The sequence below is a fragment of the Carya illinoinensis genome, chromosome 15 (assembly GCF_018687715.1).
Source record: "Carya illinoinensis cultivar Pawnee chromosome 15, C.illinoinensisPawnee_v1, whole genome shotgun sequence".
NCBI lineage: Eukaryota > Viridiplantae > Streptophyta > Magnoliopsida > Fagales > Juglandaceae > Carya > Carya illinoinensis.
This window is the reverse complement of record NC_056766.1, coordinates 22,642,464-22,663,709: the sequence shown is the minus strand read 5'-3', so window position 1 is coordinate 22,663,709 and position 21,246 is coordinate 22,642,464. Positions and strand designations below refer to the sequence as shown.

The following is a 21,246-nucleotide window of genomic DNA, read 5'->3' as shown; positions in this document are numbered from 1 at the left end:
GGGACTTAGTATTCGTGACTTGTCCGAGGTTCAAAGATCATTATTTATGAACTTTGCTTGGAATTTGTTGAATGGGGGTTCTCTATGGTCAAATTTTTTTCAGTCTAAATATGTGGGAAGCTCTCAGATTAGCTCGGTGATTGAGGGATCAAGGGGCTCTCGGTTTTGGCATGGGGTTATTCAGGCTCTACCTTTGGTGTTAATTAACTCAAGATGGTTGGTTCACAAGGGCTCTTCCAGTTTTTGGTTTGATAATTGGCTCGGTGATGGTGTTATTGCTAATCGGAAAATGGTGGCGAGAGATGGAGAAACACAGGTCTGAGATATATTCAAAGGGGCGGATTGTAATGTTTCGATGTTAATATAGCTGGTCGATGAGGAAACTGTGAATAGGATTTTAATATCACAAGTTCGTATTCACGAGGGACCTGATTTTTTGGTATGGATACATTCTATAGATGGTAAATTTAATACTAAATCAGCTTGGAATATTGTTAGAGCTCATGGTTCTATCTGTCCTTGGAAGAAATGGTTATGGCAAGCTTCAGTTCCTAAAAAGATGTCTTTCTTACGTTGGCGTGCTCGTCGTAGTGCTCTCCCGGTGGATGAGGTAATTAAGAAACTTGGTATACCATTGGTTTCGAAGTTTCATTGTTGTCTATCTTCCCAAGCTGAATTTGTGGATCATATTCTTTGTGAGGGGGAGGTTCCAAGGAAGCTTTGGAATTATTTTGCAGCTATTTTTGGAATAAATAAATTTGCCTTCTATTTGGGTTTGGGGTGGGTTGATGAATACCTGGTGGAGCCATGCTTCGAATTCTTTCCAAGTACGTTGGTTACGTGGTGTTATTCCTATCTTTATTTCTTGGGCACTTTTGAGATCTCGTTGTGCAGCTCGTATGGAGGGGCTGAATTTTGATTGGAAGAATGTTATTGGAATGGTAAAAGGTTTTATTTTAGAATCTTCGGGCATGGTGAGGAAGTTCAAAAGATTAGGCCCCCATGATGCTTCGATATTAGCAAATTTAAATTGTCCTATGGTGGCTTTGGAGAGTAGAACACCTAGATATAATGCGTGGGAGTTACCGGAGAATGGGATGGTGAAACTTAATGTTGATAGAGATTCTTGTGATAAGTCGAGCCGTTATTGATGGCCTTCGAATATGGTCTAGCCATTGCTATGGTCTTGGGTGGGTTTGCTCATTGTTAGAGATGATACTTGTTGCGTCTTGGGTGGGTTTGCTCATTGCTATGGTCAAGCCACGAATACTATTGCGGAAAGTCGAGCCGTTATTGATGACCTTCGAATATGCAAGCAACTTGGGTTGAGGAACTTCGTGATAGAGTCAGATTCTAGTGTTATAGTGGGATGGTTTCTAGCAAGTGTTTGTAATTATTGGAACCTTTGGGACTTTTGAGAGGAAGCTCAATGTCTATTTAGGGAGCTTAATGTTCACTTTAAAGTGGTGTTTAGAAAAGCAAATATGGTCGCTGATTTTTTAGCTAAACTTGGTGCTAATAGTGGGTCTCTAAATTTTTTTGGAGAATATTTTGGTACAGGAAGACTTAGAGGTCTTTTACGTTTGGATAGTTGGGGTTTCCCCTACAATAGATGCTAATGTTTGTGGGGCTAGGTCTTGCATTTGAAATTGGGATGTTTTTGTTACCACGGTATTCCTCCGCCATAAGTTAGGGTTTTTTTTAATAAAATTGGAAGGGGATCACTCATGGGCAGGTGATCTTCATCTCTTTCTTAAAAGGAAAAAAAAAAGTTATCAAGTAAGACCAACTATTTAAACACCCAGCACCTTGAAGAATAGGGAGCGTACTTAGACCTTCATATGTCAACTAAATGCCCCTTTCCCTCTTTTTGAAGCCAACGCATCAACCATTGCCGTACACAAACCACGTGGACAGAAATTTTGAGTTACCAGCAAAAAGTATGCGGGGGAATGGCAACTAGTAAGTAAAGAAACAACAGCAATAGGTGGGCACAAAAAGGAAGCAATCAACAGAAATAATAAAGTAGAAAGATTATAACTATTATGATATATATATATAATATAATATATTTGGCTTCTTCTTGAGCAAACTCATAAACTAAAGAATCATAACTTCAATGAAAACCAGCCAAATTAGTTAATCCTATAGATACTAATAAAATAATTCTAATTAATGAACTCACATAAATGCGAATTCAAGATTAAGGCTGACAAGCTATATGATCAGAGTATACCTGGAAGTTTATTAACCAAAGAGCAAGCTTTCTCAGCACGCTTGAGAGTAAGATGCGCACCTCTTCCAGCATTGTATCGATCGGTTCTCATCCTGAACCACCAAAAAGTGATACATTAAGCAGAATGATGTAGACAACAGCATATTACAGCCAACCATTTCAATAAGCTGTCAATTGAGACTAACTAATTAAACACTCATCACCTTAAAGATAGTACTTACACCATCATATGTGAACTCAATGCCTCTTTCCTTCCCATGCCAGGATTTTTGAAGCCATCGCATCAACCATTGCTATATGCAAACCATGACAGATAAAAAGTTTTAGTTACCAGCAAGGTATGCTGGGGGAATGGGAACTGGGTGTGTAAAGAAACATCAGCAATAGGGGTGTCACAAAAAGGAAGATGAACAAGACAATCAACAGTAATAACAAATTAAATGAGTAGAAAGATTATAACTATTATGAAATATATATATATATATATAAAATATATTCTATATAATATCTTTCGCTTCTTCATGAGCAAACTAATAACCTGAGGAATCAAAACCAGCCAAATTAATTAATTAATCAAAACACCCATATTCCTGAACCTGCCTCAGGGATCACTCTACAGAAAGGAAAAGATCAAGCACGGCCAATAAGTAAAGAGCACCATCCACTAGCGCAATGATAGGCAGAACCATAAATGAAACGGGAATGAGAAAATATTGAAATATAATTCAACCTTCACCTTCAGAAGTTCATGCAGCTCTCTGTGCAACTCCTCAAGCTTTCTCAAAGACAAATCACGTTCATCTACAACCAACATGGATGAAATAAGTATACCCTGTGGATCCGTAGATCTCGTTTGAGATGTTCTGTATCTTCTCTTGGACTTCTAGGAATTGATTTCCTCTCTACTGAGCTCTTCGTTCAACCTTCAGTATTTACAGACTGGCCGTGCTTTTTTTTTTTTTTTTTTTTAATAACCAATCAAGTTTTCCATTAAAAGTTAATGATCTTCATCGACAATGAAAGATAACAAGTGAATTACACAGCAACCAGATAAACTAAGCCAAGTCAAACCCAGACCATGCTTTCCACGCACACAACCAGGCGTCACAAACAGATAAGGAGACCTCTTGGAGTTGTGCATCTATGGAAACGCCCTCTTCCCCAACTTCCTCATCCTCTGCCTCCCGACCTTATCGCTCACATTCCACGGCGCGAGCTCATCGTCCAAGTAATACTAATCATTTCCATCATCATCGTCGTCGCCCTTATCTGCTCCCAGGAAATTATATCAAGTGGAAGTATTTTTGAGAGAGAGAGAGAGAGCAGAAGATACTGCTAGTCTTCTGGAAATATTGAAATTAAGACGTTGAATTTGAAATTCAAATTTGAAAAGGAGAGGCTAGTTACCGAACAATGATTCCAAGAACAAAATGAAGAAACTTAAGGCAGCGAGATGCCCGAAATTGGATAATGCGGGCATGGGTAAAGTGTGTTTTGTTTTGTGCGTACTGGTGGGTTTCTAAGGTTTTTTCGGGTGGACCCATTTGCTAATTATTTGCTTAAGGCTGCAATGGATCGAGGGGAGGGAGACTGAAGGAAGACTGGGGAGAGAGAAGATTGTATTGAAAAATCACCTGAGATTGATTTTATTTTAATATTTTTAGAACTGTGATGTGTCGCCCGATCATTAGAGGGTGTAAACTCTCTCTTCACACCACATCCGGTTTGAAGTTATTCTCATTTGAAAGCTCAGAACAAGTAATTTTTTTTTTTTATTATTTTTTCATGGAAGTTGCTACAGTCACAGAAGAATACTGCTACAAAAAAAATTTTCATTATTTTTCTCTATTTAACTGCTACAATTGTGGCCTTTCAATATCCGAAAGAGTACTCGAAATCTCATCATTAATATATATACAGTACTAAATCAAAAGCAATGGCATTAGCATATATTTAAATTAGTTAATTTTAAAATCTACAAAAATATATATTATTTTCGTACGAAGGTTTACTCCTTCACAAGTAAACCTTCGTACGATATAAAAAATAAAGTTTGTACTACTATTACATTTTGATAGTTTTGAAACTATTTTTTTATGCCTATAGTATACACACGGACAAGTATACACGACGGATTATTTGGGAATTGGAGTGATTGCTGCTCCTTCACAAGTAAACATTTGCAGAAATATAAAAAATCAAGTTTGTACTGCTCATTGGACACATTATGACCTTACATTTTGTTGGTTTTGACACAACATTTTTTTTTTTTTTTTTGCCTATAGTATACACACAAGCAAGTATATACAACAGATTATTTGGGTATTGGAGCGACTGCTCCTCCATTGCAAGTAGTGTCAACGTGAGACACTCATGTTGTTTTCTAATTTTTTTTATTGTTGTTCTTACTAAGTTTTGTTTCTTTACGTCCAACCATCTCAATTGCATCTCTCGGATCAGGATGATTATCAGGACAAGTATAAATGGTGGTGATTAGCAAGTATGTTTTGGTGGAAATGATTGTGTTCAGACACAATTATTGGAGTATGTTTTGGTGGAAATTATTGGAGTGCAATTTTGGTAGAAATTATTGAAGTATGTGGTGGTGTTTGGGTCCATTAAGTTATTGTAATGTAATATTGAATCGTGTAAAGCTACTTCCTGTAATAGGCTTAGTGCAATTTCCTATAATGCATTTTTGTACTAATGGACTTAGTGCAATATCTTGTAATGCACAATTTTGTGATGGAATGCATTTACAAGGTATCTTGTAAAAACCGAAGATGAAGAAATTGTCATGTGGAGGTATACAAAAATACAAACCTGTCCATTCATTCTCAAAAGTAAAATATTTACAAATTCACAACCAGAATAAGTTTACAAGGTATACTGTAAAATCTGAATCTATCCATGCATTCTCAAAAGTAAAATATTTACAAATTCACAACTAGAAGAAGTTTACAAGGTATCCTGTAAAAAGTGAAGCTGAAATTACCATGTGGAGGTATACAAAAATCTGAAACTGTCCATTCATTCTTAAAAGCAAAATATTTACAAATTCACAACCAGAATAAGTTTTCAAGGTATCCTGTAAAAATTGAAGTCGAAATTGCCATGTGGAGATATACAAAAATCTGAAACTGTCCATTCATTCTCAAAAGTAAAATTTTTACAAATTTACAACAAGAAATGCCCAAACCATAAAACTGCCCATCCATTACATGTCAATATTAAAGTACATCTCAGAACTACCCAAAGCATAAAAATACTTTCAACCCATGTGCCCATAGACGTCCATCGTGTGATAGCTTCTCAACACCACCTGAATACAGGTTTGCTAAATGTATCTTCAGTCAGTGTAAGCCAGACTTCCCTAAAGGTTGCCCTTGGGCAAACTCAAGCATTCCTTGATGGAGATCGAAACTCAAATGATTCAAATGTGTATGCATTGGGTATGCTTAGCCACGGAAATCCACATTGTGGGGATGGTAAAAGCCCTCCTCATCTCTCATTTTCCAAGCCACCTATGTGAGTAGGAAAAGCATATTGGTCAATATTAAGAGTCAGGAGAGGAAAAGCACATTCTTGAACACAACTGTCAGCCAAAGTCTAGACAAAAATATATAAAAAAGTTTACACACAAAGGCCTTTTTTCCCTTTTGGGTGGCACCATATGCAATATCAAGAGTTCAATAGATTAGCAAGTAAATCCATGGACTTATCATTGTTTCAAAAGAATTCCAATTTTTTTTATTAAGCTCAGGATATAAGAAATGGGGATCTTGCAGAAAGTTTAAGTTTAGTATCACATCGTTGAGAATGCCTCTCTAACTTAATCTTCTTTGCCTTTTTCACACTCCATTTCCATTCCTAAATTTTTGACAAATCCTCTTTGTGTGGTTTCTCAGGCACAGGAACCTACAATCACATTGGGAATGCAATATCATGGATCATTCAATCAAGCCGGTTCTTATAAGAATATGCGATAATGTGAGAAATGGGAGCCATCATTTGGAGGGTTTTGAAACCCTGCACCAGCTCAAACTACAATAGGACTAAATACATTCAGAGTTGAAAATAATGAAATTCACATCTACCACACAACCAACCATAAAAAACGCATGCCTAATTTACAACTTAAAATAAGGAAAGCTGAGAGAGAACATTATAAGAGCTAAAAACCTCTATCCTCAAATCTCTGTATAGCTGGTCAACTGTCCATAGCAATACTAGCTTTTCTTCTTTCGTATTTTGAATTCCTATTCCCATTCCACTCCTTAACTAGGTATTCTCTTATGTATACTTTCAGTATATGGGTTACGATATTTAAATAAAACTCAGATGACATTATTTTTATTTTTTTTTAAAAAGAAGCCAACTGAAATAATAAAGGAAAGCTTGATTTCTCAAATATCGCCCAATCAACAACCAAAAACCAAAAAACTGAAGGCAAAAACTTTGAGTGAACAAGATTCATCGAGGAAACTTTCCAAGAATGATGGAAACTAAAAAAAACAAAGAATCACCTAGCTAGGAGAGATTGCTTACAGAAATTCATTGCCAGCAGAAATTTGCTGCTGAAGACACTTTGCACTCTTCTCTCTCCGCTCAATCCAAGTTTGATAGGCAGAAATTTAGATCAGATGTTGAGAGGATGCCTCGAGGGAGACAAGATGGCTCGGGGATATGTTCAGGCGAGGGTTCGTGGTTCAGGGAGATGTGTTCGTGTGGTTCAAGGAGATGAGGGAGATTCTCGAGTTCTTAGGTGGAGATGAGGTATATGAGGCAGATTAGGGATTTTTGATTTTCAGGGTTCGTAGGTGGAGAAGAGGGAGATTGGAGAAAAAATTTTTAGGCTTGGAGATGAGGGAGATTGGAGATAAAATTTTCAGGATTCGTGGGTGGAGATGAGAGAGATTGGAAAAATAAAAATTTCAGGTTTTGTACGTAGAGATGAGGAAGACGAGGGAGATTGGAGATTTTCAGTTTGTTATTCTATTTTATTTTTTTTAATATCCACCTGGCAGCAGCCGAGTCAGTCGGTGGAGAATTTCGGTAAAAAATTCGTAGGGACATAGCATTTTCCTTTTTTCATAATCTTAAATATTTATTTATAAATAAAAAATTCACAACATTAATAAATAAATTTCATTAATTACTAAATAAATAAAAAATCCATTCGGGACACTTCTTCTAGACCCAAATTTGGATCCCAAAGTATTTCTGATTCAAATTACAAACATTGGGATTTGTATTATGAGCAATGCTACATACATTCATTTTTACGTGCTCTCTGCGCACTCTATTGATATTATTGGTTGGATCAATTTTTTTTAATACACAACCAATCACATCAGTGAAATGCACGAAAGAATACGTAAAAATGATTGCACATAAGATTTTTGTTGTATTATCTACATCGCAGAAGTAGGCAGTTAGAAGAGATAAATGCATGTTAATCCACAATATTTAATATTGATAAATGCGTGTTAAGAGTGACGAGATATAAAAATTTTCATCCAATTGTGTGATTGACTATGGAGAAAGAAAAATTCTAAACATAAACCCACACACCACACTTTTTGTTTTCTTTTACCAAATGTTTTTTCTATGAAGAATGAGTAGAAAAATCGAATTAGTTTAAGAAGTGTGGTGTGTGAGATTATGTGTAGCAAAGCTCATGAAGAAATGCATGATGAACAAATCTTATTCATGAGTTTCGTGAATCCAATCTTTGGTTGGAAATTAACATCTAGTCTTCCCTATTTAAAATTGAAAAATTCTAAAAATAAGTCCACACACCACACTTTTATTTATTTAAACCAAAAAAGGGAAAACCTTGGATTCCTTCCCCAAAAATTGACATAAAAAACCGTTTATTTACACTTGATACTTGAGATGGAACTGAAAAAGGGCAATAAAATCAGGAATTAATAACCAATCAAAACAGGGTTGGAATCCACCAACCCATTTATTTCAATTTGCCAAACCATTTAATTTTTATTTTAATTTGCAGATCAAATGGCACCAAAAAAGGCAACGAAATAAAATTTAAAAAAAAAAGGTCCAAAATGTCGAGCGGTGCAAATTAAAGAAAATATATAACCACGTATTTCTAAAGCTTCAAACACGTACCTTTTATACTGATTACTCATTTTTTTCACTCTCCAATAACGACGGATGTTCTTTATGATTCTCTTTTTAAGTAAATCTCTACCACATCTGAAGGTTCTCAAACGTTCGTTCAGGGCCTTTTCAGGCGTTCAGTTTGGGTGATTTCTTGCATTCTTTTTAATAGGTATACTATTTCTTTCGTCTCTTTTTTCTTGGATTATAAAATTAATGTGAAAGAGGTCTGCCATTTATGTATATTTTATTTGAATTAGATTAATAGTTTTGAGGTGACCATTTCTGTTCTTCAATAAAACTAAAAATGCAAAATGCTAGACTAGTATATCATAGAAGACAAACGATTGTAAATGATATAAGGAGTGGAGCAAGAATGCGTCATGATGGTGAACAAAGTAGTGACAGTATAAGTAATGACATACTTGTGCGACGTAGTAGACGAACGATAATGGATGATATAGGAAGTGGAACAAGAATGTGTGTTGATGGTAAACGAAGCAGAAATAGTAAAACTGACGAACTACCAAGTAAATGACTTAATTACATAATTCATGTATAATGACATCATTTTTCACAATAGGATTAATAGTAATGATGCTTTTTGGTTTTGTTTTCTACGTTCCAGGAAAATATACAGAGCCTTGGAATTTTGATCCTCCATGTTATGAATGTGAGTAGCGTAAAGCAATATTATGGTATGAAGAAAGAACACAAAAATCAAGGATGCCCACTCAACCGAGAATTTCTCTATTGTATGGAGGGTCAAGTTTTGTTACCTTTATTTAAGATGCCACCTTCTCTCTTAGAAGAACTGTTAAGTCCTATGGGTGGGCAATGTTAATAAAAGTTTAGGACACAAATACAAAGTTATAATATCGTCCTTGCTATGACTTCAACGGGTGGAAATGTAGACAAGAATATCAATGATGGAGGTGGTCCTTACATCTTTCGAGTTAATGGTCAAACTTATCATAAAATTGGAACCCTACATCCAATAAATGATTCAAATCCTCAATTTGCATAGTTATATTTCTATGACACTGAGAATGAAGTAGAAAATTGAATGAGTGTATTGAATCACAACACCTCTAATAAAAATATTGAATCATCAATTCTTACTGCATTGGTCCAAATACTTAATGAAATGAATGGATTGGTGAAAGGTCTTCGTATGGTAAGGGACCGTTTCTCAGATAATAATATTCATAAAATGGGATTACGTCTTATTAGTTCAAGAACAAAAGATGGAATATAACATAATTTACCCAATTGTTATGAGATTGCTGCAATTATTATTGGTGACATTGGTAATATTGAGGATGCTCATCGGGATATTGTTGTCCAATATAAAGGAGGTGGATTGAAAATGATTAATGAGTTGCATCCATCATATATGGCATTACAGTATCCTCTTCTTTTTCCATATGAAGAAGATGGATTTATGCTTGGTATTTTACGTAGAACTGATCATAGAAGTACATAAAAAAAGAAGGAATTCATTACTATGAGGGAATATTATGCATATAAATTGCAAGAACGTGAAGGAGAAGGACACATTAATATATGACAATCGTTTATGCCAACAATTTGTTCTTAATGCATACACATGTATTAAAGAAACCCGGCTGATGTGGGTGAGAAGAAACGAACATAAATTAAGGGTTGAGTTATATAGTGGATTGAGAAATGCAGTTTTGAGAGGAGATACAACTGCTGCATCTATTGGAAAGAGAATTGTATTACCTTCAAATTCACAAGAAGCCCAAGATATATGGTTGAGAATTATCAAGATGTAAAGGCCATTTGTAGGTGGCCAATATAACATTCACATGCAATGCAAAATTGACAGAAATTGAAACTTTTCTGTCTAAGAGCCCTAGACAAAAAGCAAAGGATCGACCAGATACAGTCATAAGAGTTTTTAAAATTAAACTCAATCAACTTCTACATGACTTAAAACATGGCCAACACTTAGGGAGGTTGCTTGCTGACAATAATTTTTATCATTTATTATATTTATTTGTATCTTAAACTAGACATATATGTGCATATCTAACTAGACTTATATTGTGTGTATAGTTATCTACACTATTGAATACCAAGAGAGGACTACCTCATGCACATATATTGCTTTTTTTACATTATGATGACAAGCATCCAACTCAGACTGAAATAGATAGAAAAATATCCGTAAAGATCCCAGGTGTTAACGAAGATCCCAATATATGGTTCATGGTCCATGTGGATTTATAAATCCAACAATAAGTTGTATGATTAATAACAAGTATAGTAAAATTTTTTCGAACAAATTTAATAGGGAGACGTTAATTGATGAAGATGGATTTGCAGTATATAGGAGAAGAGATGATCTCGGTATGTATATTGAAATGAATGGTGTTAAGTTGGACAACAGATTTATTGTTCCTTACAACATGAACCTACTGGTGAAATATCAAGCGCATATAAATGTAGAATGGTGCAATCATTCAATATCTATTAAGTATTTGTTCAAATACAAAAATAAAGGACCTGACCGTGTGATTGTAATTCTAGAAGAAAATCTTCATATAAATGGTTCTATAGGATCACAACATGTTACTAATATTAATATGATTAAATCGTATTTAGATTGTAGATATGTATCTGCAACGGAAGCATGTTGGAGAATATTTCGGTTTGACATTCATTATTGTGAACCGGCAATGGAGAGACTAAGTTTCCATCTTGAAAATGAGCATTCAAATGCTATGTATGAGGAAGCAAGAAATTTAACATATTCTAGTTCTCCATCCGAATGGGTTTGTAATAATGGAGACAAGGAATGGAGTTTGAGAAAGTAAGGACGATGTGTAGGCCGAATATATTACTCACATCCTGGAAGTGGTGAATGATTTTATTTACACATACTTCTTAATATAGTTAAAGGAGCTCGATTTTTTGAAAAAATAAGAACAATAGATAACATATTGTACCCATATCTCAAGTCAACATGTTATGCCCTTGGTTTACTTGATGATAAGGAATGGCATGAAGCTCTAAATCATGCTTCACAATGGGCATCTGGAAAGCAATTGCGTGAATTGTTTGTCACAATATTAATTTTTTGTGAGGCTATGGATCCTTATAAATAATGGATTGCTAACTATGAGTTGTTATCTGAAGACATTCTTCATCGCCAAGGAAGAGTTTTTCTTTTTCACTTGCATCTTATTGAGATACAAATAAAAAAACTATGCACTTTTGTGAAATTGAATAGTTGTTGGTAAGAAATGGAAGATTGTTAAGAGAGTTTGAAAATATGGTGTATCTAGATGTATTACTAATTGGGGAAAACAATAACAGATTGTTACAAGAGGAGTTAGACTGTAATAGGGTTGGGTTAAATGAGGAACATTACAAGTTATTTGTTAATCTTAATGTTGAATAGAGGAGAATATATGACTCTGTCATTGAGTCTGTGAATGGTGAAAGGGTGGTTTTTATTTTGTATACGAACATGGTGATATAGGAAAAACTTATCTTTGGAACACGTTGATATTTTGATTATGTTGAGATAGGGAACTAGTACTTGCAGTTGCTTCATTCGGAGTTGCAGCTCTATTATTGCTCGGTGGTCAAATTGCTCATTCAAGATTTCAAATACCAATTAATGTGTCAAATAATTCAACTTGCTTATTTAAACAGAGCTCTCAAGTTGGGGAATTAATGGTAAGAACCAATCTCAAAATTTGGGATGAGGCTCCTATGGCTCATCGGAATTGTTTTGAAGCTATGGATTGTTCATTAAGAGATATTTTACAATTTACCAACTTAAATAATGTAGAAAAACCATTTGGGGGGAAGTTCTCGGCGGTAATTTCTGTCAAATATTACCAATCGTATCCAAAGGTCAAAGAGAACAAATAGTTGAGGCAACTATTAATAGATATTCATCATAGAGGATGTGTGTAGTTTTTACAATGACTTAAAATATGAGACTCGACCAAGATATGGGAGATATTGCTACAAGAGATTTTGCACATTGGATCTTAAGTATTGGTGACAATGACTTAAGTTGTGTCGAAAGTCGAGGAATGATTGCGATACCACCTGATTTAATTGTTCAATCTAATAATCATCCTATTGGCAATATCGTAAATGCTGCTTATCCAAATTTGATAGGCAAATGTAATAATTCTAGATAGTTGAGAGAAAGATCAATTCTAGCACCTACCAATGATTTTGTTCAGGATATCAATGACTACATGATAGATCAGCTCATCGATTTAGATGAACAAGTATTTTTCAATGCCGATTCGATATGTAAAGCCAGAGACAATATTACAGACCAACAAACAATGTTTCCAGTAGAATTTTTAAATTCTTTGGAATTTCCCGATATTCCAAATAATGGACTGAGATTGAAAGTAGGGCACCATTAATGTTACTTCAGAATTTAAATCAGAGTAATGGTCATTGCAATGGCACTCGACTTATAGTTACTCGGTTATCAAAATGGGTTGTTGGGGCACGAATCATGACCGGAATGCATGTAGGGGAAAAAGTATCTATTTCTCACATCATTTTATCTCCTTCCGACTCAAAATTGTATTTTATAATGAAGAGAAGACAATTTCCAATCTCTAAATGCTTTGCAATGATAATCAACAAAAGTCAAGGTGAAACATTAGAAAGTGTCGGGCTTTTTCTTGAAAAACCAGTTTTAGTCATGGTCTACTATATGTCGCAATCTCTAGAGTTAAGAGAAGAGAATGATTAAAAATTCTTATCACAAAAAAAGGCTACGATGGTCATTTTTGTAAAAGAAAATATTGTATATAATGAAATCTTCAACAACCTGCCAAAAAGTATTTAATTGTCATTTATTTTTCAGTTAAATTTGTTTGTTTTGTTAACTTTATATATTTTTATACTTCCAATGAATAATAATTTGCATTTTTTTCTAACATGTTTTAATTTAAATTTTGTTTAGGTATGATTGACTGAGGTGAATATGGATTGCACACCTTTGAATAAATTATCATTTGAAAATGAATCATTGAACATTGAAGTTAGACTATTACGAATGTGGGATGAAACAAATATAGCAAATCAACACGACCTTTTTAGCCTTGACTTGATACTAACAGATGTCAATTTAAGTTGCTTTTCGATTTTTTTTTCATACCTGCTTTTTACATTTATTTAGACCCTACTTAATTTTAGCTAATATATTTTCTCATTTCTATTTGAAAGGGAACTCTAATTCATACAAGTATAAGGAAAAATATGGTTAAGTGATTTTGACCTTTGTTGAATGAAGGGTTTACATATGTAATAAAAAATTTGTTGTTAAAGAATGTAAAGGGAAGTATCGTCCAGTGCCTACGAATTATAAGATTCTCTTTGCATCATCAACTTTGGTCTCTAAGCTTAATGGATTTAGTCAATTAGTACCTAAATTCCAGTTTGACTTTACAAATTATGAAACTATGTCAAAATGTTGCTGACCCTACATACTTGACTAGAATTTCTATATAATAAAATCTTATCATCTCATATATGAAGTTTAAGTTTAAATTCTATTTTCTATATGATGAAAGATTATCATCTCTCATACATAAAATTTAGACTAAAGTTCTATTTAAATTTAAACATCATGTTATGTCTTCGGATCATTATCAAATGTAATTGGAAGATTAGAATATGTGGGAGCTGTAGAGAAGAGAAATTCAAAGGGTCATCCTGTCATGCTATGGACAATTCAATTACTATTAGAAGAGTATGTACATTCTATTTCATGTTACATCATAGATAAATTAATTTACTGTTTAATAATATTACATATAAAAATGTCTAATTCACGCATTATAAATTTTAGAAACAAATATACCACTTTATGGGGGACTACCATAACGCAAATTAAAGATGATTTTTTTAAAAATAATCCAGAACCATCTGTGGTGGTAGTTACCTCGACAATAGTCAAGACATTTAGAGGTAGCATTTATATTATTGAAATTGAATTTGGATAAGTAATAATAACATTTATTATTTTTATTCTCTAAATAATGAATCAGTATCATATTAATTATATCTATTAACATATTTTGAATGAATTAGATTTCAGAATGTCTCACGAATGGAAGTCAAAACCTTGAAACCAGAGCAACCGGTGATATCTAATATAGAACTTCCATTCCACAATAGAAAAAAATTTCTGAATTTAAAGAACTCGAATGGATCTGTAGAGTCAAACGTATTGATTTTGTGTTTTCAATTTAATACACTATACTATTTTTTAAGTTTATACACTTTTTATAATAATTAATAACAATTTAATATTGTAGGAATTATTAGTCATGTGCTTATGTAAAGTTGTAAAAATAGACATTAAATTTTGATGGTATTATAGTTCATGCCTTATATGCAAAACAAAAGTAAATTCATTGAAGGATCTTCTTGGTGTGAACAATGTAAGGTAGAACCAAAACTAATTGTACCAAAGTAATTTTACAAAACAAATTATGTGTATACATTCATTTGCACAAACACACACGTGAACATTTATATTTAATTTAATGTGTAGCTTATTTACTAAGTGTTTTGGTAATTATTTAGGTATCGGATAAATATGCAACCGATTGATAATTTGAGATCAACATCGTCGGTGCTATTTGACAAAGAGGCTGAGAAAATCTTACATAAAATTGCAAAAAAGCTTACAAAAAAACACGACCAAGTAACAAAATGGTAAATATAATATTTTTTAACTAAAGATGATTATAGAAAGTACAACAAGTACATTCAAGCACTAGCGTTGGATTAGCTAAATGTCAGTGCTCTTCATATTTTATGGAATGTTGATTAAATTGAGCCCACATTGAATTAGCTAAATGCTTTTTATATAAAATATTAGTTATAATAAATTCATCTTACATTCCATATATGAAAAGAACTGTAGCTATTTCAAACTAGTATTTTATTTCTTGTCCCACATTTGAGATTATAATATTATATATAGATATGGAATTTTTATTGATTGTACATATGACATTTTTATTTAAATATAAGATGTTACCATCTATGTACACATGAGATTATTATATTATAGATAGTTGGATTGTGAAAATGAAAATGAATATGATTATTTGAGTGTTTAGATTGGAGTGGGTGAGATTTTATAAAAGAGAAAAACTTCAAATTGGATAAAAATTAGACACATAAGTGGTATCCATTATTCACGGTAGAATGAGGAAAGAATCTACTTTTTCGTTCTCTCCCTCCTGGAGTCTCTCTCTCTCTCTCTCTCTCTCTCTCTCTCTCATCAGCTCTTCTCTTCCTTCTACAGTCACTCTCTCTATCTCATCTCAAACTTGTAGCCTCTCTCTCCTCTAAGCTCGGAACCATTTCGTCGTCGCCTCTCTCTCATCTCAAATCGTGCCCACAACATCCAAAATAAGTCTGTTATAAGTCTTTTGGATTGACTCTACTTTCTTTCTATCTATCTTTCTTTCTTTCTTTCTTATTTATATCTTTTTTATTTCCAGTTCCTTTTCATCTTTGAGAAATGCAAACAAAAATTATCTATGTCATGTATATAACTCTTTGTTGTACCATTAAAAAGGTCAATAGAGATCTCATGTCTAATGAGATGCTAAAAATAGGAGAACAACTAGAGTATTTGAAAGCTAAACTTTGTGCCTGCATGGGAGGATCTTCTTAATTCTTATGAGGAAGTATAGGTATTTCGCAACTTATATCTCTTTATTGGTCATTATTACAACAAATTGAACATGTTTTACAAATAAATTCTTGAAGATAAGTTGAGTCATTGACAAAAGTTACTTGATAAAACAAATCATGCAAGTTGTTAAGAAAAAGGGTCTCAATTTTGGCTTGAGTAGAGAGGGAGAGAGAAGAAAGAGAGAGAGTCCCCACAAAGACATGGATTTCGACTTGTAGTCAGGAGGGAGAGAGTGGACAAAGAGAGAGAACTTAGACTGAGGAAAAGAGAGTTGATTTGGATTTATTTTTACATACGTATCACCCTCTTATTGGAAGGTGAAAAACTTATTTACGCACTGCGTCTAGTTTGGACCACCTAATATAATGTGTTTTTTGTTATAAATGATAAAATATGAGTATTGCTAAATATAAGTTGCACTTACTCCAAAAGAATATTTAAAAAAAAGTAAAACCTACTTAGAAAAATGTGTATTTTAATAGTTTTTTTTTTTTTTCAAAAGGATTGCATAGCATCCTGAATTTGTACAAATCATTTTTTTTTTTAAATTTTATTGCTTTTAGTCTTATGTGATTTTGATTCTAACACGTAATGAAAAACAATAAAATTATATTGCATAAAGTTAACTCTTTTTTTTAAAGGAGTACAGCACCTCCAAAACTTTATTGAAAACAACTCTCAATTATGGTGGAGGAAAAACCTAACAAAAGAAAACTATATATAAACCACTAAGCCTTACTAACAAAATACTAAACACCTGCAACAAAGGTGAACCCCACCCAAACATTATTTCCTAAAGCTAGGCAAGCCAAGATAATCCAATCTAATCAAACCTCTTAAATGGAGGGGCAAATCATCAGTATCGATGTATGTACAATTCATCCCCTCCTCCCACTTTGCTAAAAAATCTGCTATTTTATTACCTTCTCTAAACTGATGTGTAATCTAAGTCATGAATAATCTTAATAAGCTCTTTCCAAAAATCCCATAAATACCAAACTGTAAAAGAAAATATTTCCATCCTCTGTACCACCAACATTGAGTCGCACTCAATCTCCAACTTCCTTATGTCCAGGTCCCTACAAAGCAATAAACAATGAAATAATGCACGAAGCTCAGCTTCATTATTTGTACCATAATCAAAATTTGCCGAAAAAGCTGCCACCACTCATCCTCTATCATTTTGCACTACTCCACCACCCCCACGGCTGCCTGGGTTACCTCTAGAAGAGCCATCAACATTTAACTTGAACCAACCTTCTCTTAGCCTCTTCCAAGAAATCTGCATAGGACAACGAAAATTTTTAAGCAAAACTTGTACCTCAAGTTCCTCAAGGATAGCACGGTCCAAGCAAGATGCAGTCCCAACCTTCAGAAGCTTCCTAGAAATTAATCGCAACCAAGTTTTAATGGACAACCATACACTATCCACTGAATCACATCTCCCTTCCATCCTAGCTAAGCACTGCCACTTCCATAATTTCCAAGAGATTAAAACTGGCATCAACCTAATCAGCACTCCCTTTTGAGATGACTTCTTGGCACACACAAACCAGAAGCAAACCCATCCCCAACAACTCGTAAACTCTTTGCAATTTACACCTAATGCCACTAACGCCCTCTTCCATATTTCTTTGGCTATATCTTCTGAATTTAGAACATGATCTTGATCCTCTATCTCACCCAAACCACAACAATTGCAATGAGAAACTAAAGGAACACCCACGGACTGTACATGAACATCTACTGGGAGGCGGTTAAACCTCACTTTCCAAGATTACTCCACATCCATTCCATTCCTTCCAACTTAGGCCCCTTTACTTGTATCACATCCCACGCTGAAGACAAAGAGAACTTACCATCACTACTTGGCTACCAAATTAACAAATCTTACCTTCACGTCGACCCGGAACTGCAGCAATAATATCCCTTGCCTGATTGCAACCAACCAAGCTTTCTCACAATCGCTCATCCCAAACGTTATCAACCCAACAGCCTTTAACTTTCAACTGTGGACAAGAGACCATAGAGTTTGAAACAGCTAAAGGTCCATTAGACATCCACTTATCAAACCAAAACGAAACATTACCCTCTCGCACCTTGATAAATATATTTTCCAAGACTTCCGGCAACACCTTAGAAATTGATTTTCAAAGTCTAGAGTCGCCACTCTTTAATAAGGAAATTAATTTCCAACGAAAGATTGGATTCATCAAACTTATGAATAAGATTTGTCAATCATAAAATTTCTTATACCTTGTCACTCTTGATTCTTAAAAAGAGATATATAGCACTTGGACTATATAGCATAGATATCTTAGATAATGTAAATCCCAATATTAAATATTGTGGATTAACATAATCTCTTCTAACTGTCCAAATTGCTTAAACTATAATATTATAAAATATTTAAAATAAAAATTATAAAAATCTTAGACAATTCAAACCGACACTTTGAACGACTTATTTTTGTAATTACTAGGTCTAAGAATGAAAACTTTGTAATTACTAGCTTCAATGTCGCCGTCCTATTGAAAAAATCCTATACTGCAAAATCGGAAATCCAAACCACCTAGTTCTAGAATAATTATAGGCTTACTACCCTTCTACCATTCTTTTACTAATTTTTTTATTTTTTTAATTCTCTTTTATGTAATGGTTAAGGAAATGATTATTAGTAAAGTTGCATATTTTTTAAAATTTTTTAATGATTAAATATGTTAAAAAAGTACTTAAAAGAAAATTATAAAAAAACAAAAATTTCAAATATACTGTAGAATAATAAATAGACAGTAAGAGGATATTAAGCTATCTCAGCTTCTGAAACAATTTGAAACTCAAATCTCTGTGTTCCAAAGATCTCATTTAAAGAAAAAAAAAACAAAAAACAAAAAATCATCAACGGTACCTTTTGCTCAAACGGCTACGTCTCTTTCTATGAAAAAAATTTCGACTCTTAGCAAACTTTCCCAAGAAACACTGTTTCTTCTCATCCAAACATTTTTAGCATACTAATGGCTGCTGCAATTGCAGTTATGGTAGGGGATAAAGAACTTATCTCTTTGGATTTCAGTTTATCATTTAATTTCACTTTCCTTCTCGTTCCCTTGTTTTCTTGCAAATAGTCGGTGCTTTTCTTCTCCTAGATTACCATAATGTTTTTATACTATTTAGAATTGTAATTTCTAAATATTTTTGGTTATGTTGCTTTTCTTGGCAGGCGCAGTTGCTTAATATGTCTAATCCTCAAAAGGATCCACTTCTGTAAGTGGAAACAACATGTGGATCCCTTCTATATGAACATTAGGTTCTTTGGGAGTCTTTTGAATATGCAATAAGTTTCTTTTTCTTCTTCATTTTTCCTTTTGTTATAATTCCCAACTCATTTTGAAATTGTATTGTGCATATAGTTCGCTAAAAATGATTTCTCTTTCCCGTTTTCTTTAAATCATATTATTCAGGACGAATTGGTGAATCAAATGATGATCGGGATAAAATGTAGCTTGAGCTTGAAAAAGAATGTTTAGAAGTATACAGGAGAAAGGTAGATCTTGCAAGCCAATGTAGAGCTAAGTTACTCGAGGCAATAGCTGATGCTGAAGCAGCATTGGCTGCCATCTGTTCTGCAATTAGGGAGTGACTTGTACATATTAGGCATGTCTGCAATGATGAGCACACAATTGATTCTAGCTCTGCTATTTTGTGAATGACTGTATGTGTGGTTACTAGTCTATGCTTGTTTTCTGACAGAAAATGTTCACAATGAAATTACAAAATGCTTTGCATTTTATGGGTCAAAACCCAGACCTTCAAAGACCCAGGGTGTTAAAAAAGTGATTTAACCTGAGGTGCAAGCAGTAAAAGACATTCACTTCGATATTCTTTCTCTACATCTAAATCCTTCTACTTAATGTATCACTTTTTGGTGGTTCAGGATGAGAACCAATATATTGCTGGAAGAGGTGCTCATCTTACTCTCAACCATGCTGAGAATGCTTGCTCTTTCGTTAGTAAACTTCTAGGTATACTCTGATCATATAGCTTAGCAGCCTTAATCAGGTATGGGGGCTCTATTAAAGAAGCAAACATGACATGAGACCAAATTGAATGGTGAATTCACATTTATGTGAGCTCATTGATTAAAATTATTTTATCTATAAGATCAAATAATTTGGCTTGTTTTCATTAAAGTTATGATTTTTCAGTTTTATAGTTTGCTTAAGAAGAAGCCAAAAATGTTATATATATAATATAAATCATAATAGTTACAATCTTTCTACTCTATTATTTCTGTTGATTGTCTTGTTTAGCTTACAGGCAACAACAACTCTACGAGGGTGGAAGAAAGGGTGGTAGGGGTTGGTTGTGTCACCTCCGATGCCAAAATTAGGTCTTTTCTTCAAGGACCATGAAATCAGAAAGCTATGGAAAGTTAGAGAGATAACCTCCTTCTTGTTATCAGCCTTCCTCTATTTATAGTTGATTTCTCATGGAATCCTTCTGTCATTATAATGCATTTGTCTCTGGTGGCATGATGTTGCCGTTCCTGACAGCTGTAGGAGCTAGACCTCACTCTGAGCTACATTCAATGTGGTCGATCCTGCAGGGACTTGGATCATTAATGCGTGGTGGCAAAAGGAATTGCCGGCTGCCTTACCCCTTCATGGGCCCCTAGGTTCCTCTAGTCAGGACGCATTAATAGGGAACAAACATGCCGAGAATCCTATCCCCTGTAGGATTGGTCACATTGAATGCAGCTCAGAGTAGCTAGCCTCAAGGTTGGGCTCTTGTAGTTGACACAGGCGGCCGTATTAAATGGAACGTCATTGCTGTTTGGAATAAATGCCACTATAGTGACAAAAAGATACCACAATAAATCGTTATAAAAAGAGAAAGGTTGACAATGAGAAGGAAGTTACAGGCTCGATATATCTCTCAATCATTCCCCCAGCCCCTTGAGGAAGGCTGACAATGGGATGGAGTTTACAGGCTCAAACTTTGAAGAAAGGACCTAACTTTGGCATTGGTGGCGACATAACCACCTTCAGCCCCTTTCTTCTACCCTCACAGGTACCAAAGAGTTTTCATTGCCTAGCAACTACAAAACACTCATTGACATGCGCATTGATTGTACTTCTGACATGCCTCAACAATG

General features: G+C 34.1%; 2 long non-coding RNA genes across 3 annotated transcripts in view; both read right to left on the bottom strand.

Annotated features, from left to right (window-relative positions):
- LOC122295568 overlaps positions 1 to 3,803 on the bottom strand; it is an 86,614-nt gene extending 82,811 nt beyond the window's left edge. Inside the window, exons 1-3 of one of the 2 annotated variants that reach the window (XR_006238161.1) lie at positions 2,973 to 3,803; positions 2,458 to 2,529; positions 2,237 to 2,328 (exon numbers count right to left, since the gene is read on the bottom strand). This is a non-coding gene — a long non-coding RNA (uncharacterized LOC122295568). Of the gene's footprint in view, positions 1 to 116; positions 2,329 to 2,457; positions 2,530 to 2,972 lie in introns of those variants that run through there. The other variant, XR_006238160.1, reaches the window with a different exon arrangement.
- A 1,556-nt stretch (positions 3,804 to 5,359) lies between these two features.
- The window catches only part of LOC122295731, a 63,066-nt gene continuing 47,179 nt past the window's right edge, over positions 5,360 to 21,246 (bottom strand). Inside the window, exon 4 of the long non-coding RNA XR_006238236.1 lies at positions 5,360 to 5,760. This is a non-coding gene — a long non-coding RNA (uncharacterized LOC122295731). The remainder of the gene's footprint in view (positions 5,761 to 21,246) is intronic.